General features: G+C 40.6%; 1 protein-coding gene across 8 annotated transcripts in view; it reads left to right on the top strand.

Moving 5' to 3' along the window:
- The window catches only part of THRB (thyroid hormone receptor beta), a 260,055-nt gene that overhangs the window by 41,631 nt on the left and 193,200 nt on the right, over positions 1-25,224 (top strand). For 2 of the 8 annotated variants that reach the window (XM_034760790.1, XM_034760786.1), the window contains exon 2: positions 15,277-15,380. The exons of the other annotated variants lie outside the window; for them this stretch is intronic. The gene's annotated coding sequence lies outside the window, so the exon portion shown is untranslated. The remainder of the gene's footprint in view (positions 1-15,276; positions 15,381-25,224) is intronic. 8 annotated transcript variants of the gene reach the window in all.

Genomic DNA, 25,224 nt, shown 5'->3' with positions numbered 1-25,224 from the left:
CAGAGGCTCCAGGATCAACCAGTGCGATCAACGGGTTGGCGACCACTGATCTAGACCATCCATGACAGGTGTTTGTCTGACCTGCTCTTAAAAATCTCCAATGATGGAGATTCTACAACCTCCCTAGGCAATTTATTCCAGTGTTTAACCACCCTGACAGGAAGTTTTTCCTAATGTCCAACCTAAACCTTCCTTGCTGCAATTTAAGCCTATGGCTTCTTGTCCTATCCTCAGTGGTTAAGAAATAGGGCCGGCTCCAGGCACCAGCGGAGGAAGCACATGCTAAGGGGAGGCATTCCATCCATTCTTGGGGCGGCACAGTCCGGATGGCTTTTTTTTTTTGCTTGGAGCGGCAAAAACGCTAGAGCCGGCCCTGTTAAGAAAAACAATTTTTCTCCCTCCTCCTTGTAACAACCTTTTATGTACTTGAAAACTGTTATGGTCCCCCTCAGTCTTCTCTTTTCCAGACTAAACAAACCCAATTTTTTCAGTCATAGGTCATGTTTTCTAGACCTTTAATCATTTTTGTTGCATTTTCTCTGAAATATGGCACCCAGAATTGGACACAATACTCCAGTTGAGGCCTAATCAGCGCAGAGTAGAGCGGAAGAATTACTTCTTGTGTTTTGCTTACAACTCTCCTGCTGATACATCCCAGAATGATGTATGCTTTTGTGCAGCAGAGTTACACTGTTGACTCATTTAACTTGTGATCCATTATGACACCCTAGATCCGTTTCTGCAATATTTCTTCCTAGGCATTTCCCATTTTGTATGTGTGCAACTGATTGTCTCTTCCTGAGTGGAGTACTTTGCTTTGGTCCTTTATTGAATTTCATCCTATTTATTTCAGACCATTTTTCCACTTTGTCCAGATCATTTTGAATTTTAATCCTATCCTCCAAAGCACTTACAACTCCTCCCAGCTTGGTATCGTCTGCAAACTTTAGAATTTGTTCTGTCTCTCTCTGTTCTATGCAGAGGAAATCATGGAGCTGTGTTCCACAGAATACAGGGGTTTTATGATCCTGCTATGTAGCAACTCAGCTTCCCGCATGATGAAACCATGTGGTTTGCTTGACCTGAGACCTTCAGTATCCCTTCCATATCTAGGAGAATTTTCCCCAGGGCATTTGTTTCATCATGAAGAGCTGCACCCTTTGTTATGAAATAACCTCTTTTTCTAAGAAGTGATTATGTATGTGTTGGCACAACTTCTCGTCTTTTTTCATAATCTTTGCAGTCTTGTTAGCTACACATCTTCTGCAACAAGTGAGACCAGGGTGTTACAGGGCCTCATTCTCTGCAGAAAATCTGATTAATTCCCAGGACAGGTCCATCCTATGCAAAATGAGGCAGGATCCTGTGGAAAAAGCTAGTATGTGATCATGTAATCAAAGAATTTATGATAATGCGTACAAGGAACTGTAATTCTGACATTTCCTTATTTTTGAGTGCTTGTCTTTCCAACTTTATATTCTTTAAACAAAGATTGTTTTGGATCTAATAGTATATGATTTGTTGTTGTAACAATTCTGTGTTGCAGTTGGAAAGCCTATCAGGAAAATGTTCTCTATAGAGTAGAAGTTATTTAAAGTAAACTGTATTTCTATTTTGGCCTGATCTATATCAGTGAACAATTTTGATTGCATTATTGCTTGTAATCTGCAATCTTGAATGGTTTCTTTATGAATAAAAGAACAATTTTATAAAGGTAATACCTAGTATTTTCTCTGTCCATTTACATGAAACTGCTCCTGTAACAAAGTGTCCCTCAAGCTGCAAAAGATCGTGAATGCGTCCATATAGAGCACATTTTTGTGCAAAGCAGTGCAAATCAGCCACTAGAGGTAGACACATACTATGTAAATGTGGGTTAAATCAACATTATTAAATGGAAAGAAGCTCAATGAAAATGTTGCACAGTAGTTACTCAAGAGTCCGGAAATACAAATGTTAAAATAGAATATACAATCTTATCTCTGTCCTTGTGTGTATGCAGTATATTGCTGACTTAATTATTTGACTGATAGTATTTGATCCCATAATATAGTTTCTTACTGGAGCATGCACTTATCTGGAGCCCCAGCTAGCACATTTAGTTGTGGAATCTTAGTTACACATTTGTTTCTAAGATAGATGACCACACATTCAAAAGCTGTATTGTAATGTGGAGTTAAGGTAGCATGTTTAAGCTTAATATGTATTTCTTGACTTCTGAGTGCTTAAGGCTAGGATTGTTAAAGTGCCCTAAAGAGGATTGGGTTCATTTGAAAATCCCAGGACAAGTAGGCAATCTTCACATTACTTTTCTCCCCCATTTAAAAAAAATGGAAAAATTAAATGCGAAAAAAACTTTCAATGTAGTGTCTCCTGTTCTAGAACTAACTGTCAACAATCAGCTAAACAAAATGAATGCATAACTTCATCATTAGTAAATTGCTGATTTGGCAATCACCATTAAGCCAAAAGGTGACTAGGAGCCTACATAAAACTTCAGTTCATCTTACAAGTATGTAGTTTAAGAAACATTTAAGCAGGTTAAGTGTTATCCATCCCATAGCCTGCTCTCCAGCCAACATCGGGTCCACCTCCCTAATTGTGTTGTTAGAAATGTTTACATGGTGGTGGTTGTTTGTTTGTTTGTTTAATCTGCTTTAAGGCCTTATAGTTTTATTTTTACTTTATTTTTTTTTAAAAAGCCCCCAAGCCTTAGTTGGAAGGATGATGCAGAAGTTGGAGGATTGAATGAAAGACTGCAGGTTAAGATGAAATCTCTGAACAGCTCCTGGAAAATTTGACTGCACTTCTCAACTTTAAAAGAAACCTCTTGTGAATGTTTCATGAAAACATTCTGCATACTCAGAATGCAATTTTCAAATGCTCCTGGCATTGTTAATAGTTTTGTTTGTCAAGCAAAATAGCACTAGTCCTGAAGTTTGAATGATGTTCATGCTAAGTTTCAGCTTTCAAACTTTAAATCTCTTTTTGGTGTATCTGTGTTGAAAAAGAAGGTGGTTAGAATTTTTGAAGTGCGGTAACTATCTTTTCCTCCTTCGCCATAACTCAGAAGTAGCTAAATGGATTTCCCTTAAACTTAAAAAAAACCAAACAAACAAACAAACAAACACCACACACCATCTTTGGGCAGAGCCTGGGTTTGGTAAATTTCAGCCCCAAAAGGTGAATATTTCAGAATGTTAAAGTTATGAGAAAATGTGGGATTGTAATAGAAAGTGTTTGCAACCTTTAACTGTAGCAGTTGCTTCCAGGACAACTACTGTAATATCTTGTGATGTGGCATTATAATAGCTAGGTCCACCTTATTTTTTATTTAAAACTATAGATTATTCTTACAGATCTTCAGTCTTCTACTCAGAATATCTGGGAGTAAACTGTTCAAAATGTCTTCTGCCTTATGTTGGAATGGATAAAATGAAAGTGTAGTTTGAACACTTAGATCAGGGGTGGGCAGCCCGCAGCCCGTGAGACTGTTTTTACATTGTCCGTCCGCAGGCACGGCTATCATCAGCTCCCAGTGGCCACGGTTCGCCATTCCCGGCCAACAGGAGCGGGAAGCGGCGGCCAGCATGTTCTTGCGGCCCACGCTGCTTCCCGCAGTTCCTGTTGGCCGGGAATGGTGAACCATGGCCACTGGGAGCTGAGGATAGACGTGCCTGCGGACGGACAATGTAAACACTGTCTCACGGCCTGCCAGCGGATTATCCTGATGGACTTCAGGTTGCCCACCACTGACTTAGATTCTCCCATAGGGCAAGGTATTGAAGCCTTATTCTGGATTTAGAATAGTCTGCACCAGTGATATCCGAAAGAAAATGTATGGGATGAGTTAAGCAATAATGACTGGGGGAGGCATTTCACAGCATTCAGATTGTCTGGAGATGCTGAAGACCCAAAAGTTTGCCTCAGGCCTTTAACCCAGCTGTTCATTAATTAGTGGTGAATGCCCAACCTGCAAGTTTATATTTTCATGGTTTGTAATTGTAACAGTATAATAGAAAACTACCTGATTACACCTCTACCTCGATATAACGCTATCCTTGGGAGCCAAAAAATCTTACCGCATTATAGGTGAAACTGGGTTATATCGAACTTGCTTTGATCCACCGGAGTGCGCAGCCCCACCCCCCAGAGCACTGCTTTACCGCGTTCTATCCGAATTCGTGTTATATCGGGTCATGTTATATCAGGGTAGAGGTGTATATGTAATGAAAATTACAAGTTACATGCTATGTTATATTTACCATACTGGTCTTTGCACAATAGCCAGTAGGCATGTAGGATTTCAACATTCCATTTTGTTTACAATTATAATTTATTTAGCTATGGAGAGAGGGATGACTAAATTAGTTTGTGCTAAGCTATAATAGTCATGCATTTACAATGACATTAGGATAACAATGCTGTTTCTCCTTGTATATATTTAAGAATGTGGGGCAGGCAAAATAAATTTAATTACATTTAGATAACATGTTGGCCTAGATCCCTATGCAGAGTTCCCAATGAAACACCTTTCACGGAGGAGTCCTGAGTAATGCAGGTCTCTCAATATGAGGTCATGCTAAATAAGTGTCTCCATCTTCTCCCCTCAAACCCCCCCCCCATTGTTGTGAGAACTGAACTCTAGTACTGGATAGATACAGTTCTATGTTAAAAACAAATCTTTTCCAAGTAACACTTGCATGTATGGAACACGAGCCAGGTACAGATGGCCTTTTAAAGCTGAACTGAAACCCTTATTTTCTTAGGTGTAAATTCCGCTTCAGGAGTCCAAATCATTTACTAAGTGCATATGTACATAAATTATAGATAGAGATTATAAAATCTGATTGTTGACAATAAGATATTCCTTTGCTTAAGTGACAAGACCTGTTTTCAAGGGGTCGTCTCTGAAGGGCCAAATCTTGTAACATGCCAAGCATCTCCAACTCCCTTTGTGAATTCAGTGGGGACTGAGGGCATAGTGAGACTTGAATGAGCTCAGCATCTTATAGGATTAGGACCTCTGGGCCTGATGGAAAGAATTCCATTGACCTCAGTCAGTTTTGGATGAGGCCCTCCATAAGCAGATTACACCAGTAATGTGTCAGGAATTTAACTGTGTGTATTATGTGTATTTGAAATATCATCAGCTGTATCAGCTATTGCAGGGGAAGCGGAGAACTGCACTTAAGTCTTAGAAGGTAAAAGCAGATGAGCCTGCACTATGCATTTGTATTTTCATTTTATTATTATTTTATTATTTTATTTATTATTTATTTATACAGTACCATTGGTGTGAATGATGCTTTACAGACATGAGAAGACAAATACACACAAGATGACAGGTGGGGGATGCTGGATGAGAAATAGCAGACATTTTTATCCTTTCCTATTATTTATCCCCTCCTATTCAATTTTTGTGAATGTGTGGTTTGGTTTTCAGTGCTATCTGTTTGCCCTTTTTAAAAATTGTTCTTTAACCCTTGTCTATTTGCCTTTTATCTCAAGGGACTTATGACTCATTATTTACTCATGGGTAATCACCTTTTGCTCACAACCCATCTTGTGAGGGCTAAGGTATTGTTATCTTGTGTGTTGGATGGAAACTGACCTCAGTCCTCAAAATCAAAATTCCTACCAAAATAAAATGCCCTCTGCAATCTAAGATCAACCCCAGATATTGAGCCAGAATAATTCATGTTTTTGAAGAAACAAGAAAGATTACAAATCAAAAACCCCAATGAACTGCATAATTTTGCTTTCCAGGAAATGCACCATGGTGTATAGCAATACGGTATAAAAAATGAGAAGTTAATGTGTTCTAAAAACTTGTGAATGTAGAGAGAGAGAAATCCACCACACATAATTATGAGAAAATAAAAAATGACCCCCTTCCCCATCTTATTTATGATGAAAAAAGTAGATTTCTTAAAATCCATATATTTTTGTCTCCATGATATGGTATCTTCAGTTCATGTGACTCAAGATTTACTCTGATGGACTATACTTGCTCCTCTTTGGTTGTCTTAGGCCTTTATGATTTGGTCCATTACTTGAAAAAGAGGAAAACACACAATCAGTGGCATCTGTGTAAAGTAAGCCTGTTACTATTTAGTGCTAAAATCTGCCTTCTCTTACCAGTGCATGTCTCCTGTTGAAGTATATGAAGTCAATAGGAACTCCATAAGTGTATTTCAGGGCAGAATTGGGCCTTAAGTATTTTGTTAGAGTGTGTGTGTGTGTGTGTGTGTAGACACACACACACACACACACACACACACACACACACACACACACACACACACTGGTTTAAAAAAAAAGGAGGAAACTTAGATCATAAGATGGATAGGAAAAAAAGGTTCTTTTCCCAATATAACATGCTGCTGCCAGTGCTGAAGCAAGACTAAAAACCTAGTCACAGACTAGAGGCTGCTACACCCATCAATGAATAAGTACCATATTTCAAACAGCATCTGGAAAAACTAAAGCCAAAGCAGAAGTACAAAGTTTAACTAATGAAACTGTCTTTAGTGTTGTGAGCCAGAAGTCTGACTAAAGTTTTAACTTCCAGAAAGTTACTTTCACTTTTTGAACCTGCCAGTACAACAAAGTAGACTCAGCAGGTGTAGTACTTGAAACTACTTTAAACTCATTCATTGAAATTGATTAGGTTTTCAGGTCAGTGTCCCTTTAAAGCTTTAGATTTATGCAGCTCCCACTCTTCCAGTTTCCCTCCTCAGCACCTCCCCTCACCCCAAGTTTTCTTTAGTGTGATGTTAAAAATCATGCTATCCTTTTGACCAACAATTTTTAAGACTCCTGATAAGCCTTTTGTGGTATCTAGTAAATGAAAACCTCTCCTATGCAGCCTACCTAGAGAAGCCAATTCATACTGGAGAATTCCTTTTAGGGAGAAGCATCCCAGCAATTGATTTGAATATATCCTTGCTTTTTAGCCTCTAGAATGGAAAACTGTGTGAGGAGATCTACAGGGGGAAATGTTGATAGTCCTTTAGCACCTTGACCATGCCTGGAGTTTGCACTGTAAGAGACAGGTTTTGCCCACCCTTGTAATCCTGAGAAATGTTTGAACCTCCATAAAAACTACATCTTTGTGGCTTTAGCAACAGAAAACCATCATCTTTATTTTGAGACAACATAATACTCTTTTGCTTTCCATTGTGTTTTTCAAATTTAAATGGTGTTTTAAAAAGAGAGCCAGAGCATCAGCCACTTCCCTCTACATAACCCTATACATTCAGTGGACAGCCTCAGTCTTTCTATCAGTCTTTTTTATTGAATACAAAAATACCTTGCTGGAGACTAAGATCAAGAGAAATGTGTGCTCAGGGATAAGCATCAGACAGTTCCCATTTGAAGTCCCCGTCATTCACCTAAGTATTAGCTCTCCATGAACATAATGGGATTTCTATATACAGAGGAGAGTTAAGCAGTTTTTCTTACATATGTATTGCCATTGCCCACCATTTCTTCTGCTATGGCATCTGTGTCCACAGACATACTTGGCTACTCCGATCACTCTGTGGACCTTTTCGCTGTAACAGAAAAGTTGGGAATACAGACTTAACATAGGTCACTCCTCTATTTAGAGGACCAACAGAGCCTCAGGCACAAAACTGAGAACTATCTGTGGTTGGACCTTCATGCCCACTAGACTTAGTAGCTCTCATACTACACCAAGAAGTTTTCTCAGGACAGAGAATTGCAATCCACAAAACTGGCTATTTGCTTAGAGTGTCTGTCTTTCATTCTCTTATACTGTTAGGCACTCTGTCAAACCGCGGAACACTTCCTTTGCCTGTTGCTGCATGTTGCTACATCAGGTGAAAAAGTTAGGATTTTCTCCTAATGGTCTGGCCTGTAGAGCTTTAGAATATGAACACTGTGGACATCAGTTAGAAGGCCACGGTACACACTGAAGGAGGAAAGACAACACACTGTTGTAACTAATAGAAGGCAAGTTTATATATACTCATTGTTGGAAGAGTGACATGACACAAACCTAGTCTGTTATTATCAATATAATAATATAAGACGTGTTTCGAAGAAACCATAAACATGTTTTGCATATGTAAACAATGTAATGTGTCCTAGATGTAGGTCTCATTCTTTTAGAGTTGCCTAATGACAGTGGCCATTGAGCACAGTGTTTCTGAAGGTTTGGTTTTTTGTGTGCCTGCCTGGTAGCTCTGTCCACTCTCTTACTAATTAGGTATCTTACTGAAGAAATCTTTTGAAACTATATGCCAGATTAACACTCACTATGAACATGGCTTGAACATCACAAACCTTACATAGTTGAATGAAAATTGCCAGCTTTTAAGCACTTAGTGCATTGAATACTAGGTCCTAAATATGTGAACTTGTTGACCCTCTTGGAAGTGTGGCTGTCTATCTAAATGCATTCTAAAGCCAAGTGTGCATACCAAAATAGGTCACCCAGAAAGGCCTAATATTGGGGTGTACCAATGTGACAACCCCCCACTTCTCGTCATAGCCCCAAAAGATCCTTGTTTTGGTGTCAAGTGCCCCCCTCTACTCACTAGGTGGGTTCTTTCTCTTGGAAAAGTCTCTTCCTGCCAAGATGAACTTGTCATCTTTCTGTACTGATGACCTGATCTTCCTTCCAGGTGGGACAGTCCTGCTTACTCCAGCAGTCAGACACTGAACTGCTGCCTTTGAGTTTGGGTCTCTTTGACCAGTGGGTCCAGATCTCAAGGAGGTGCCTCAACCTATCCTAAAGTACAATTCCAATGTATTTTAATTATAGCTCAGTCTAATGTGAAGTGTGATGACCATAGCTGTCAGTCTAGGGCTGGAATCTGATATATCAATCTTATCTCTTTTCACTATTGAGGTATTTTATGGAAATAGGTATAAGAAGGTACCATATTTGGTTGTTAGAGGCAGGCTGTACAGTGGAGAAAAGCTTTAGGGTTTACAAAATAGGAAGAGGAAAATGTCACTGCAGATTATACTAGTTGCACTAAATGCTCATCTGTTAAAAGCAAAAATATCCTGCTGTGCTGGGATATAGAGCAGGGGTCTTTTGTACAGTAGTGTTAAATCACACAATTCCAATTGAGTTGAATTTTCCTGGCAAAAAGTCTATTTCTACCAAATAGCTTATGACCGATAATAGGAACCATTGATGTAAAAGTTTTGTGACATCTAAGAGGTTAGCTCTCCCACTGATATCTGTGTATTATCCTCATTAATATTAATTGGGAATTGTGTATTGTGCTAACAGAAACTAGTGTATACAGACCAAGGGCAAAGCAGTATTTACTAGTACAGTATTAAAATAACGCAGCCAAATCCTTCAGTTCCTACACAGACAAAACTGCCATTGGATTCATTTTTGTTTGGAGTTTTGGTAAATACTTCAGGTTTTGGCAATTAGTCTGTGCATTCAGTGCTATAAATCTGATATTTATTATTACTTTGTTTTTACTGTAGCATATAGGGACCCCACTCGTGGACAGGACCCCATTGTGCTGTACAAACACAGAACAAAAAGACAGTCCCTCCCCAGAGAGCTTACAATCTAAGTATAAGACAAGAGACAACAAATGGATACAGACAGATCGCTGTAGGAGTACAAAGAAACAGTGCAACAATATTGATCGGCATGCTAGGTAGTGGTATCACCACAGCAACGCTCTAACTGTTGTCAAGTTTTGTGTAGGCCTCATAGCAAAGGAGAATATTAAGGAAGGATTTGAAGGTGGATAATGATGTGGCTTTGCTGTGGTTGTAAGGAGCTCTGATTACTTGTGAGGGGCAGCATGGGAGAAAGGGGGGAAAAAAGTGCTTGTTTGAAAATTAACTGGTAGGCAATGGAGGCTGGCATAATGGGTCCATCAGAGGTAGGAGCCGACATTTCAATACTTAATGAGAAATGATAGGGTGGGGATGTGAAGAGACTATGTTTAGAACAATTCTGATCTCACATAGGTGGATGTGTGTTAGGCCATGTCTACAGTAGCGAGTTTACAGTGGCACAGCTGGACCGATGCAGCTGTGCTGCTGTAAGATCGCTCGTGTAGCCGCTTTATGCCAGTGGGAGAGAGCTGTCCCATCGACATAATAAAACCATAGGTGCTGGAACTGGGGGTGCCTGCTGCACCCCCTGGCTTGAAGTGGTTTCCAATATATGCAGGGTTTACAGTTCAATGGCTCTCAGCACCCCCACTATACAAACTGTTCCAGCACCCCTGAATAAAACCACCTCCACGAGCGGTGGTAGCTACGTCAGCGGGAGAAGCTCATAGCTCTGTCCACACCAGCACTTCTGTCGGTGTAACTTATGTCGCTCCGGGGTGTGTGTTTTTTCACCCCCCTGAGCGACTTAAGTTTTATATAAAAGACAAAAGTGCTAGTGTTGACATAAACAGTAAGGCTATCTTCTAAAAGCAGCTTCCACACTTCTGTTTCAGAGATCAGAGTTCAACCTGTTAAGCCTAAGTGAAGTTTCGGTGTATTCCAATACATATACAAGACATTTTACTTTTCTTTCACTTATGACAAGATGACAACACATTGCATCTGTTTTATCTTATCTTCTAATAAACAGGCAGATGCCTTTTGGTCTCTCAAAATGTAAAATATTAAAAGAAAGCATGGCTGATTATTTTCTCTATCTAAGAAAAGCTGTAAGGTTTTTCTGTAGTTGCTAGTCAGAAATAACCTGTTTTTGTTTTTCAGAAAAAAAGCCACTCCAGTGGGTTTTTCAGTATTTTTTTAACCTTTGTGTCACTGAAGTATTTACATGAACATAATGTATTTTTGCAGGTTTTTGATACAGGAAACATTGCCCTAAGTTTTAAAAGCAACTGGTGATTTGGGTGACTGCATGTTGGGGTGAACAACTTGAGACCTCTTCAAGTGGGCCTGATTTTCAGATCGCATTAGCTCAGTACTTTTCTTAAAATCAGTCCCGTTTAAGGTGGCTCAATTAGGGCACCAAAAAGTTACGGCATCAAAATTCACTAGATGCTTTTGAAAATGTAGGCTATTAGGCTCTAGTTTCTGGCTTCATGACTGGAAACTTTAAGTCAGGGGTGGCCAACTTGTGGCTCCGGAGCCACATGCGGCTCTTCAGAAGTTAATATGCGGCTCCTTGTATAGGCACTGACTCCAGAACTGGAGCTACAGGCACCAACTTTCCAATGTGCTCACTGCTCAACCCCTGGCTGTGCCACAGGCCCTGCCCCCACTCCACCCCTTCCTGCCCCCTCCCCGAGTCTGCTGTGCCCTCGCACCTCCCCCTCCCCCCCCAGAGCCTCCTGCACGCCACAAAACAGCTGATCGGGAGGTGCGGGGAGGGAGGGGGGTGCTGATTGGCAGGGCTGCTGGTCAGCGGAAGGTGCTGGGAGCGGGGGAGAGGGGGAGCTAATGGGGGGGAGCTGGACTGCTGACGTATTACTGTGGCCTTTTGGCAATGTACATTGGTAAATTCTGGCTCCTTCTCAGGCTCAGGTTGGCCACCTCTGCTTTAACTGGTCAAAAACGTTAATAGATCAATGTAACTCTTCTTGGTCATCTTATTTTTCAGTGTTCATAGTGTTGAATTTACTAAGTGATCAGTGTTTACCAAACATCCTTGTATGAGTTTATATGATTATGCAAGCCAAAAGTTGAAGGGAATAGTAGGAAACAAGTTGTTCAATGGATTGAAGTAATGACAACAGGCAGTTATTCTAAAGTAAAATGTAAACATGTCAAGAGTTATATAGTAGCAAGATTTAAGAATTCATAGAAAGTGAAGAAAATTGGTTACTTCTGATTCTTCAAGATCGAATGTGCCATTGAATGATAGTTTGTCTATTGACATTGAAAAGCAGAACACTGAGTCTGATCTTGCAAATGAGACATTTTTAATCTCATCCTTGTCATCAATAAATAGCTATGATGATGTTGAAGAACTACTGACAGGGATTCACATTAGCTTCATTTGGAAACAGTCTCTATTTGTCTTCAACACCCAAACAATGGAAGAGATTGATTGGTGATTAGTCATAAAAACAAAAAATTAAACTTGATGAGAAAATCACAACTATCCTTTATGTTAACATCATCATTTTCAACACAGCATTTCAAATGAGCAATTTCTTTAAATTGGAGGCACTTCACCCTTGATTTATTCCTTCTGACAGGTTTAAACTTGTAGGGTCACTATCAGCTGTTACGAGTGGAGAAACAGAGGAAAAATTAAGAGAAGAACAAAAATAATCAACTTTGATATTAGCACAAGCTGGTAGATTGAGGATCAGAAACACCTGATAATGGCTACAAGCATCCAGGGAAAAATCTGTTCATATTTAATACTTTTGATTCTACACCTGAGAAAACCAAAGAATATTGTCTCCAGATTGCTGAAGATGCCACCCAAGAATGCAGAGTACAGTATCACAAGGAAGGCTTTGACCCTTATTCAGACACTGAAAATAAAATGAAAAAGCTGAGGGACGTTCTTAGAGGCAATCACCTTAAACTTCTGACATAGAGGTGTTCAGCCCACTATTTAACCTCACAGAGAAATAAGCAACACAGCACTGAAAGTTAAAATTCAAAAACCTTTCTGCACCCTCTATCAGTCCTTTAGCTGGTGGATTGATGATGCAACTTTCCAGCGATCCTCAGTGGAATTCTTAGGAAGATTGTGACTCTGAATCCAGCTACCACAAACATGTTGAAATTTTTACTGAGCACAAGACTTTGGTTAAAATATGCATTTTGCACAACAAGAAAATCTGGCCTGATCTAGTTAACAAAGAACTGAAACAGCATTAGGACAAAAATTAAAAAATGATTCAGAGAAGCTATGAAATGTTTCCATTTCATGTTCCACATGATTAATCTCAAATACAAAGGTCGTAGGTTGAACCTGAAACAGTAAAGGGAGGTTAAAATATGGTTGATGTAAAATTATTCTGAGTTCCTTCCTTCTCTCCTAACATTTAAAATTCAAGAGCTAGAGTTCTACTCCCTTGAAACTAATGAGGATATACATATATCACTGAAGGCCTGGGTCTCAAAGCCCAGACTGAATCTGCAAGGCTGGCAGTCAAGGGAAAACAATTATTTTACTTGTAAATTGAACATCTCTCTCTCTCTCTCTCTCTCTCTCTGTCTCTCTCAGCAACATAAGTTGGTCCAATAAATATTATCTCACTCACATTGTAACTTTAGGGAAATCACTGGCAGCCAATAAAGGCTCAGAAATGATCCTACAATTCCCATTTTACAGAGCCACTTTTTAAAGCAGCAGCAGACTTTTAACTGATTCTTCAAGTGAAGTGACTATGGATGAGCCAAATGCAATAATGTATTCAGGCCATAACATAAAAATTAACCAAAAAGTTCAAAACCACCAGCCATCACTTAAGTACAAAATATAAGAAAGCCTTTTAGCCAGTGACATAATCTAAAGGCAGACAGGGAAAAAAGAGTTTAAAAAAAAATCACCACAGAGTTCTACAACTGCTGTCATACTTGTTTAAAGAGACACTAGATAGTAAGTCAAGACTATGAAAATATAAATTCTTGTTATCTCCATTGTTCTACATCCTTAGACCATGTACATTTCAGTAAAGGGCTACTAAATTGGCTCAAGTGCATGCACTTTTAACATTGAACTGTTTTTGATTTATCTATGCAACCAAAAATGTGTCTGGGAAATTTCTCAATACCTGGAAAACATTTTTCTTTTTTTTTGCCCTTGGATAATTAAAAAAATCTGACTGAAACTTGAACAAAGTTCTAAAACATTTATCTTTGTGATTAAGAACAATGTCACCCTAAAGGGAAATTTTTCCAGAAAGTACTTCTAAAAACTACATCTCAGAATGAGAATGCTCAGTACCATAATTATAACATAACTACTTCAATGCTTTAATGATACTTTTCCTGATCCATTTTGTCCTAATTATGCTGATTCATCTGATTCAGCCGCTAATGAGAGTTCTCGTTTCTCTATGACTGACAAGGCTAACAGCCCAGCAGGTGGCAGACTTCAAATTCAAATGTTGGATCGATTTTCACAGTGGTTGAAATTAACACTTCATGCTCAGGTTGGGATAAGAAATCTCTGGTTAATGTTCTGCACTGATTCTAGGCATGATTACCTTTTTTTTTATAATTGAGATTTTTTGAATTATCAAGCCACAGCTGCTGCACACTCCACAGAGAAATAAAAATATCAAGTTAAACACACTATTCAAGTGATTTTTATCATCCTACACTTCTGACATTTTCTCGTACAAAGAATTTCTTCCGGACAGCTACACAGTAAATGCCAGCATTGAAAACTTCTCAGCTAAAGAATGGAAGCTTGAAAGAGGAACTAGAAAATATTGTGGCTAGTAATGTCCATTAATTTAAGCACAAGGACACTGAATTTCTTAATAAAAGAGACACAAGATGGGTGAGATGGTGAGAGAGAGAGAGAAGCTTCTGAGCTACACACAGCTCTTCCTCATGGGGTCCCAGAACTGAGGCTCAAGCCTGAGCCTGAGTGTTTATGCTGCAATTTTATAGCCCTGCAGCCTGAGCCCAAGGGCCAGTCGCAGGTTTTTTTACTGCAGTGTAGACATACCCTGTGTGTTCTCTCACTTTCCCACATGCACCTATCCAAATCAGTACTCCGCCCAAAAGTTCTGGTGGGTTCACAAACGCTGTTCGTCTTAGGTGGGGCTTATGTTTGCAGGTAGGTTTGAACTCATCCTTCAATTAACATATCAACCTCAACGCGGTTTTAACTCAACCCATAACAAAGTTTCACCCAGCTCATAATAACATATATAAAAATTAATATGGAATGAAGAATGATGGGTAGAGTGGCAGTTGAGGATGATCTGTTTAGATGGGGGAAAACAGACCATAAATAATATAATAGGCCATGGGCATATTTCCAGGGGTTGAGGCAAGCAACTCTCAAGAAGGTAATAGTTTGATAGGGAATATATAAAATCTTGATTAAAAAATGTTTCTGTGATGCAAAATCATCAAGTTGTGCATTTTCGCCCCGATTCAGGAAAGCGTGTAAGGGTATGCTATTAAGGCAAATGCTAACACATACCTTTAAGCGCCTGTTTGTGCTTAAGCACCCTTCCTATGTAGAGATGGTTCCCTGAATCAGGATCATTGTTAGTCTATGTAACTATATGATATTACTTCTGTTGCCCTTATCCTTCCTCCTTCTCTCGACTTTTCTCTTCTGGTTGTTTGTGGTATCTTGTCTTGTATTAGGCCCTCATGCTCCAGCTGGATCCATGTGGTTGGAATCAGTGAGGTTCCTGCTGGCATAAAGATTTGCCCATGTGGAGCCAGTTGTAGGATCAGAGCTTTAGATGGTAAGCTCTTTAATACTGTGTTGTCCTGTGTGTTTGTAAAGTATCTGCAAAGATGCTGGAACTAGAGGTGCTACCTGCACACTCTGGCTTGAAGTGGTTTCCATCATATACAGGGTTTACAGTTTGGTTCAATGGCTCTCAGTACCCCCACCATAAAAATTGTTCCAGCATCCCTGTGTATCTAGCAGAATGGGGCTGCAGTCCTTACAGGATCACAATATACATGCTAATAATAATCCAGTTGATTTTAAGTCACATGCAGCATTAATAATTGTGTTTGAATGTTTAAGGCTAACCTTAAAAGCCAGTACTTATTCTGCATGCTCCTGCCTGCCAATAATAAGTTGCTTACAGAAATTAGACCAGATCTTGCATCATGACCTTAGAAAAGAGGTCAGAAAAGTAATTCCCATACCAGAAGTAAAACAGGTAGCAAACTTTCTTAATGATGCTGTGACGCTTTCAAATGGTCAGTCAGCTAACAATGAAAGAGGCTCTGGGACCAGATGATCCCAATATATTTTTATACAAAATGTATTGATTTTGTTTGTGATTCCTTACTTCATATTTTAATCATGTGAGGAAATGTGGAATTCTTCCTGACTCTTCAAAAATAGAAATCATAACAGTCTTCATTAAATTATATAAAGATTGTGGTCATATATTGTGGAACAATTTCTGATTTAAATTCCCTATATAAAATATAATGGCATAAGGCTAGAAAAATGAATGTTTTTTAATTCAGATGGTGAATTTTAAAGATGTCTCTGTCTTTCCCTGTTCCTGGGAACAGTTCTGCCCCTACACTGGCTGGTAATGTCCCCTAGGTGACAGTATGTAGTAGAATATCTCCAGAAATCACTGTGCTCCTGTCACACCCCCTCATACCCTCAACATTCCCCTTGTGACCGAGACGACCAGGAGGGCTGGCTATGTCAGCCAGGGATTCCCCTGCTTTGGGGAGCCCGCAGCTTCCCCGTTAGAATACCTTTTGACGTTCAAAGGGGTTGGTGAAAGGGTCAAAACCCAGCTTATAATTATTATTTTTAAAAACATGTTGTTCCATTGATACACTGACTCTAACTTGGCTGCAAGATCTTTTGTGTGATCAACACCTTTAAGGCTTCAGGCTCGCTAGCTATTGCTGCCTTTGGTTGGGATGGATAAGTTAATGAATTCCTCCTTTGTCACTGCACTGGATGCAATTCACTTGAGTCAGTTGCTTGACAGGGTATGTTGTGGGAGGTTGCAGGTACCATCTACTTCCTCTTGGGCTCTGCTTCCATTTTCATTGTCAAGACTTGATGCAACTGATGCATGTTGGCCATGCTGGAGTACATTATCCAGCTTTAGAGTTGTTTACACATTTTGGGCTGGAAACCTGTTCTTTTCTTCCAGGCCTTTATGCCTTGCATCCGTAGGTGCTTGAAGCTGTGCCTTTTTATTCCACCCCCTCCCCACCTCTGAAATGCACTGAGGTTATTTCATTTGCTTTTAGTTTCTGTTACTTGATCTCTGATGGAATGGGGGAATGAAGTTGGCTCAGTAGCTTTAAGAAATACCACATGGTACATGTCACTGAATGATACCCCTGGCCAATGATCACCATTAGTGTTTTGTGGGCTTTGGAACAAAACCTGACAGGCTGTGGCATGGTGTCTCTTCCAAGATCTCATCTGCATGCCATCAGTCCCAGATCCTAAGGCCTGGTTGCTTCCACTAACTCTGATAAGTTCAACATGCATACTTTCAAATACATTTTGTAATAACTGAGTTCCAGGTTCTCTGTTTTCCCTGGAACAGTTGAAAACACCACTAACACCTACACAGTGGAGTGCAGCTGTCATGGTGATTGCAATTCAAAGTTCAAGGGAAAGCTCTCCTGTAATATAGAAGATATTTTGATTGATGCATCTAGTTATAAAGATGAGAAAATCACTTAAAATGATTTTATAGTTTATTAAAATAAAATGGAAATTTAGATGTGTGTGCCAATCATTATTCTGACCAGCCTGATTGTATGTTTTACCTCTCTCTCCCACCTTTTATTTCTTCTTGTCTTATAAAGCACATGCCTAATTTTAAATACACAAGTACAGTAGAACCTCAGAGTTATGAACAATCTCAATTTCCAAGTTGTTCATAAGTCAAATGTTTATAATTGAACAAAATGTTATGGTTGTTCTTTCAAAATTTTACAACTGAACACTGATTGAATACAGCTTTGAAACTTTACTATGCAGACGAAAAATGAAACAAGCACAGAAATGGTTTCCTTACCTTGTCAAATCTTTTTTTTTAAACTGTCTCTTAATTTTTTTAGTAGTTTACGTTTAACATAGTACTGTACTGTATTAGCTTTGTTGTTGTTGTTTGTTGTTGTGTCTGCTGCCTGATTGCATTCTTCCAGTTCAAAATGAGGTGTGTGGTTGACTGGTTAGTTCGTAAGTTTGGTGCTCATAACCCTGAGGTTTTACTGTAGTCCCATGTGCTTACATACCTTGGAGAGTTATGGCCATGACTGGTGTGGAGAAAATAAATAAGGAAGTGTTATTTACTCCTTCTCCTAACACAAGAACTAGGGGTCACCAAATGAAATTAATAGGCAGCAGGTTTAAAACAAACAAAAGGAAGTATTTCTTCACGCAACTCTTTGCCAGAGGATGTTGTGAAGGCCAAGACTATAACAGGGTTCAAAAAAGAACTAGATAAATTCATGGAGGATAGATCTGTCAATGGCTATTAGGCAGGATGGGCAGGGATGGTGTCCCTAGCCTCTGTTTGTCAGAAGCTGGGAATGAGCAACAGGGAAAGGATCACTTAATGATTACCTGTTCTGTTCATCCCCTGTGGAGCACCTGGCATTGGCCACTGTCAGAAGACAGGATACTGGGCTAGATAGACCTTTGTTCTGACCCAGTATGGCCATTCTTATGTTCTTATTGATAGTATGATCTGGGCAGGGAATGGATTTATAGGTCTGTAAAGTGCCTAACACATTTTGGGTGTTATTGGACTATATAAATTAGTAAGAATTAATAAAATACCAAGCTTCTATTTGACAGTATGATGTAGAGTGGGATTAAGGGAGACTAGAATTTATATGGAATACTACAGACTATGAAACTTGTTTTTAAGCAGGTTATATTATCATCACTCTAGTTTTCCTACTGGGAAATATTGTTCAAATGGTAGCTTTTGCTGAGACTATTAGTGACAATGAAAATATTGAAATAGTGACAGGTATTTTTAAAAAGAGTTTTGGAAAATTCATTGATGTGTAATAGACAATATATATTCTCACACAGAAATTTTCCTTGAAAGACATTAAGGTTAAAAGGGTACCACATGGATAACTGGACATCTTTGTCAGACCTCAATGACAGTACTTTTACATAAGAATATAAGAACGGCCATACTGGGTCAGACAAAAGTTCATCTAGCCTAGTGGTTCTCAACGTTTGTACTGGTGACCCCTTTCACATAGCAAGCCTCTGAGTGCGACCCCCCCTTATAAATTAAAAACACCTTTTAATATATTTAACACCGTTATAAATGCTGGAGGTGAAGTGGGGTTTGGGCGTTAAAGCTGACTGCTCGTGACCCCCCATGTAATAACCTCACGACCCCCTGAGGTGTCACGACCCTCAGTTTGAGATCCCTGATCTAGCCCAGTATCTTGTCTTCCAACAGTGGCCAATGCCAGGTGCCCCAGAGGGAATGAACAGAGCAGCTAGTTCTTTTAGGCCCTAGTTTCACTATCAAGTATGACAACTTTAATTTTACACGCCATTTTTAACATTTAATTTCTTTTCAGAGCTGTCTAACTTTGTCGCTGTGGTTTGTGAGGAGGTGGTAAACATTCCTAGTGATTGCCGTGACATTTGCTGATGATGGCCAAATATGACTAATCTCAGGCAATTTTTTATTTAAACTCCTCCAGCAAGATGTTGTAGCATAATAAGATAAAACCCCTCGGAACTGATATTTGCTTTTCTTGTTGGAGCTAATGCCAAGATCTTCTGGAAAACTAAAAGGCATGACTGAGCTAAACTGGATTAGGAACTGAAATGATGTGTTTAGTGCTTTTGCATTTCTTCAGTACCTATGCAGTAGTGTATCAAAGCTATTCTCTAGTATTTGTCTTTTTCATTATTTTTATCAGGGGGACAAGAACACAAACTATTATGCTTTAATCTATGACTTAATGATTTATTATGATTGATTTATTCTCTCTTTAATGGCTAGTTTTTACTTTGAAATCTTTCTTGTGTGTGAGAAACATGGAAAAAATGTCTTCCTCCACATTTCAGATACTCCACAATTGAAGATGGATCTTTTAGGAATTTTTGTATATTTAAAGAAAATGTAGTTTTGTTTTTCAATTATATTCTGTTTATGCAATATCACAGCTGTCACTAAGTGGAAAGGTTTTTTGCTATAAATATAGAATTAATAATAGGGAGTTACAAAGCTGTAAATATTCTGAGGAGCTCTGATGGCACCAGGGTACAACTACAGGAAATGTAAAGCATATAGCTGATTTTAAAAAGAAAGTCACCATGCTTAGATTGTGGGAGTGAGGCCCCTTTACTAGGGTTACCATATCTCATAAATAAAAAAAGAGGACCCTCCACGGGCCCTGGCCCCGCCCATTTCCCCACCCCTAGCTCCGCCCCAACTTCGCCCCTTCCCCACCCTAACTCCACCCCCTCCTCCCTTCCACTCCCAGCCAGGGGGAAAGGGCTGCCCCAGTGCTACCAGCTTCAGGGTTTGCCGGGCAGCCCCCAGACCCTGCACCCCCAGCCGGCGCTTCCCCAGCGTAGCTGGAGCCCAGGAGGGGGAAGCGCCCAGCCGGGGGCGCAGGGTCTGCAGGCTGCACAGCAAACCGTGAAGCCGGTAGCACTCTGGCTTTGGGCAGCCCCTATGCCTCCGGACCCTGCGCCCCCAGCCGGGCACTTCCCCTCCCGGGTTCCGGCGGCGCAGGGTACGGAGGCATGGGGGCTGCCTGAGGCCGGTAACTCTCAGGCAGCCCGGCTCTTAAAAAGAGCCGAAGAGGAGCAGAGCCTCCAGCCGTGGCGGCTCTGCTCCTCCCCGACNGACACCTACTTGAAGGCCTTTTTACAGTGCCAGAGAAATGTAAAGGTAGGGTTACCATACGTCCTCTTTTTCCCGGACATGTCTGGCTTTTCGGCAGTCAAACCCCCATCCGGGGGGAATTGCCAAAAAGCCGAACATGTCCGGGAAAAAGAGGACGTATGGTAACCCTACCTTTACATTTCTCTGGCACTGTAAAAAGGCCTTCAAGTAGGTGTCACTCATATAAAGGGAACTCAGTGTAAATGGGAATCAGGCCCACAATCTCTTTCATGATTTCATACATAGAGCTGAATATAATATTTTGAAGCGGTGCATATATGTCAATCCATCTTTTTACATACCATAACAAACTACAACTGATCAAGTCATGTGTGTTTATTAATGGGAGTTAAGAAAATATACAAAAATAAATTTATTTCATGCCTGTGATTTGAAAAGAATGAAAGAAGTATCCTTACAGTGGGGGGGTTTCTCTGAAATCCAGTTTACAACTTGGTCTTAACACTGCTGTATAGCGTGCTTAGGCAGGCACATGGGTGTTGCTTGAAAACATTCATTCAGAATCAAGAGAGGACAAAGAAAGAAACCCTCCAATCTCAACACCTCCAAATGTTGAGCTTAAAATGCAAAGCTGCATCTAGATGTGAATTTTTCTAGTTGTCCCCAGGGCTCAAGAGCTGGACCTACAGTTGGGCAACGTGGGCGACTGCCCAGGGCACAGTGGTCAGGGGGCACCATGGTCAAGAGAATCTTAACTCACCTCGGTGATTGCAGCAGTGGCAGCGGCAGCTCCTTTGGCTCCCTGGGGTGACGCGGGGATCCCTCCAACACAGTCAGGGAGTGATGGAGCGGGTAACCCAGAGCCCCAGCCGCAGGCAGTCCCCTCTCACTCACCTCTCACCTACTTCAGCCCGGATGGCAGCGGGGAAGCTGCTTGAGCAGAGAGCTGGGCTAACGCCTGCCTGCCCACTTCCAGGAGATCTTCCCCCTTTGGCCTCCCCCACAGAATCATCTGTCCCAAGGTTTGTTCCTGTGCTTGCTCACCTAGGGGGATAGGTGATGGTGGGTGGGGGGAGCTACACATCACTGCAGAGCAGGAGTAGGGGAGGGGAGGAGGCTCGAGAGAGCCTTGTAAGAGAGCCACAGCCCCCTGGTTCTGCCCCAATCTGTGGGGAAGGATTCCCCTATGTGGAATGGCACTGCAGAACACTATGGGAGAGGGGCTGTGGGTCCCTGGGTAGGTGCAGCCAGGGAAAGGGCACCATTTTCTCTAAGACCAGCCCTGGTTGTCCCCATCTTTCTTAGCAAACACGCAGATCAGAAAAAGTGTGAATGCTGAGTTGTTTAAAATCTGTATCCAGATTTGAATTTAGCATCCTAAGACCATCTGTAGTTTGGGCACTTATTCTCAGTTCAATTGGAGTCCTTCCATTGACTTCAGTGGGCATTGGATTGGGGCCTACATGCAGGAAATTCTTGTAAATGTTTTAGAAGAAGAACAAAGCTGGTTCCTGAACACATGGTAGTGGTTCTCCCCAGAGAGAATGGATGCCCACTGCTGAGAACATGCTTTCACAAGTGTTGTGTGAGTGCCCAAAACAGCACAATTTAGCTGTGCTGATTTTTGATGAAATCTCCGCATCAGAATCATACCGTTGCTCTTAATTTTAATGCCAAAAGTAATCAAATTATATGAACAAAATTAGAGAAATGAGATTGACATGGATTTAACAGATCTAGTTATTTTTGTAGTAAGGTTTTATTTTTCCTTTTAAGAATGAAGTGTGTTTGGCTGTCTCTTAATTTAATTTAATTTTTTTTTAAGCAAAAAAGAACTTGTTAAAAAGAAACTAAAAATACATGAAGCAGAGAAATTCGGAAAAAATAAACTTGAAATCTGAGCTGCATTATGGTGGCAAAAATGCCTTTTCATCTCTTCAACTATAAATTTAAATAGAGTTTATAATGGAAATTCTGCAAGTACTTTACAATGCAGTGTGAATGTGTTACTGAAACCAAAGAGTGCAGGAAAGGGGAAATCATTGGACCAATTGCACAGTTCTCGTGCATTGGTCAGAAAGATTTGGAGATGGTCAAAGAGAAAACTCAGTAGAGTCTTTGAGGGAAAAGAAAAGGAAGAGGGAGGAAGAAAGGGTCAAGGAGATTCTGTTCTGCACTTCATTGGTTGTCATGGCAAAGAATGTGAAAAATGAAGGCTTTGTCACGGGGAAAATTTGAAAGTTATGGTTTTGCTTTAAAAAAAAAATGAATGTATAGGTCACATTATGTAATGCACAAAAAAGGTTAAAGGACCAGGAACAGAAGAATAGCATTAGGGTCTGTGGATCCCCTGCTTCCTCACAAGGCACCTGGCACTGGACCGCACATTCTCAGCCATCCATGGGTATCTTCACCCCCTGCAGAGGGTTGGTCACCAGCAGCAGTGGCTCGTCGGCTCCCTGCAGGGGTCACAGGCAATGTGCAGAAGCAAAAGTGGTGACATCTTTATTCCTCTGCAAGGGGCACAGGCTGCTCAGATGGAAGCAGTGGCTTCTTCAGACCCCTGCAGAGAGCTAGATAGCAAGAACTCATAGAGGTCCTGAAAAAAAGCAAGAAGCTACATAATTCATGACCGCTATGACAGCCAACCAGCCATAGCCATAATGAATGAATTCCAAATAACTTGTTAGGATTAATCAAGGGAATAAATAAAGATTGAAGAGAGGGGAAAACCAGAGTTGAACAGAAATGTGTGTTATCCTTGTATGTGCATCTCAGAGTCTGATTCAGCTCTTTGTTCAAGAAAAAGGCATAACTTGAAACATGAACTCTGGCTGCTCATGCTGGATGGGCAGCAGAACTTAGCACCATATGCTGTTTTTGCTGTTGGCAGAGATGAATGTGCCTATGTAGCTGTGGGCTGGGTTACCATATTCAGCTTTCTGGCAACGATGGTTATTTTTTAATCCATACCTATGCTTTGTTAGGGATTCTTATGGGTTTTTTTTGTCTTCTAGTCATGAACTTGCCCTTACTGCCCAATCCAAAAATGGGCTTTCCAGCCTTTGATCCTAGAGATAATCACTATCATTATGCTGGTTTAGGTTAGCATTGTATGAGAAGTAAACATTCTTCAGATACATCTGCTGGAGCCAAAGAGCTTAGTCCAACGTACATATTTATACACCTCTACCTCGATATAACACTGTCCTCGGGAGCCAAAAATTCTTACCGCGTTATAGATGAAACTGCGTTATATCGAACTTGATTTGATCCGCCGGAGCATGCAGCCCCCCCCCCCCCCCCCCCCCCCCGGAGCACTGCTTTACCGCGTTATATCCAAATTCGTGTTATACTGGTGGCGTTATATCGGGGTAGAGGTGTATTTATAATCGTTACAAGAAAATATGCATACAGCCTAGCAATACCTTACTAATATATACAGAGTAATTTTCAGAAAAGGTTGAGCATTTTGTGGATTGCAGTGTGCATTTCAGAGAAGTAAAAGGCATGTCACAATCTAGATTTTCGACATGCCATGGCCTTAAACCCAGAGCTTTTCATTTCACAGAGTGGCATGGCACCGCTTGCAAACTGCTGTAATCCCCTCTTACCATCTGTATGAGCAATCTTCATTCTGTAGTGTTCTCTCCCAAGCATATTCTGGAACAGTGAAATCTAATAGGCCTGACTCAGTAAAGCTGGAACAGGAAGAATTAAATTATGTTTCTGTGCCAGAGAAGTTCCTTACATCTTAAGGGAGAATTAGCTTGAGGGAGTTCTGGTGGGGTTTTTACTGCTGCCTTTCCTTGGATTTTCCACTGGTGGAAATTTTAACTGGGAACTACTGAGGAGTGGCACTCGGGGCCAAAGTTAAAGGAGTGACACCAGAGAGGAATTTGTCCCTGAATTAGTACATTCTCAGTCGCCCTGACTACTCTCCTTTTCTAGTTACTATCATCCATTTGATTCCTGATGTCAGATTTATGTCCATTAATTCTTTTGCGTAGAGACTGTCCAGTTTGGCCAATGTACATGGCAGAGGGGCATTGCTGGCACATGATGGCATATATCACATTGGTAGATGTGCAGGTGAACGAGCCCCTGATGGTATTGCTGATGTGATTAGGTCCTATGATGATGTCACTTGAATAGATATGTGGACAGAGTTGGCATCGGGGTTTGTTACAAGGATAGGTTCCTGGGTTAGTGGTTTTGTTCAGTGATGTGTGGTTGCTGGTGAGTATTTGCTTTAGGTTGGCCAAACCGGACAGTCTCTACGCAAAAGAATTAATGGACACAAATCTGACATCAGGAATCAAAATACTCAAAAACCAGTGGGAGAACACTTTAACCTGTCTGGTCATTCAGTGACAGACCTGCGGGTGGCTATATTACAACAGAAAAACTTCAAAAACAGACTCCAAAGAGAGACTGGTGAGCTAGAATTGATATGCAAACTAGACACAATCAACTCCGGTTTGAATAAGGACTGGGAATGGCTGAGCCATTACAAACATTGAATCTATCTCCCCTTGTAAGTACTCTCACACTTCTTATCAAACTGTCTATACTCGGCTAGCTTGATTATCACTTCAAAAGTTTTTTTTCTCTTAATTAATTGGCCTCTCAGAGTTGGTAAGACAACTCCCACCTGTTTATGCTCTCTGTATGTGTGTATATATATCACCTCAATATATGTTCCATTCTATATGCATCCGAAGAAGTGGGCTGTAGTCCACGA

This window comes from Trachemys scripta, chromosome 2 (genome assembly GCF_013100865.1).
Source record: "Trachemys scripta elegans isolate TJP31775 chromosome 2, CAS_Tse_1.0, whole genome shotgun sequence".
In the NCBI taxonomy this organism is placed as follows: Eukaryota; Metazoa; Chordata; order Testudines; family Emydidae; genus Trachemys; species Trachemys scripta.
Note: the sequence above shows the minus strand (reverse complement) of the source record. Positions and strands in the feature narration are given on the sequence as shown.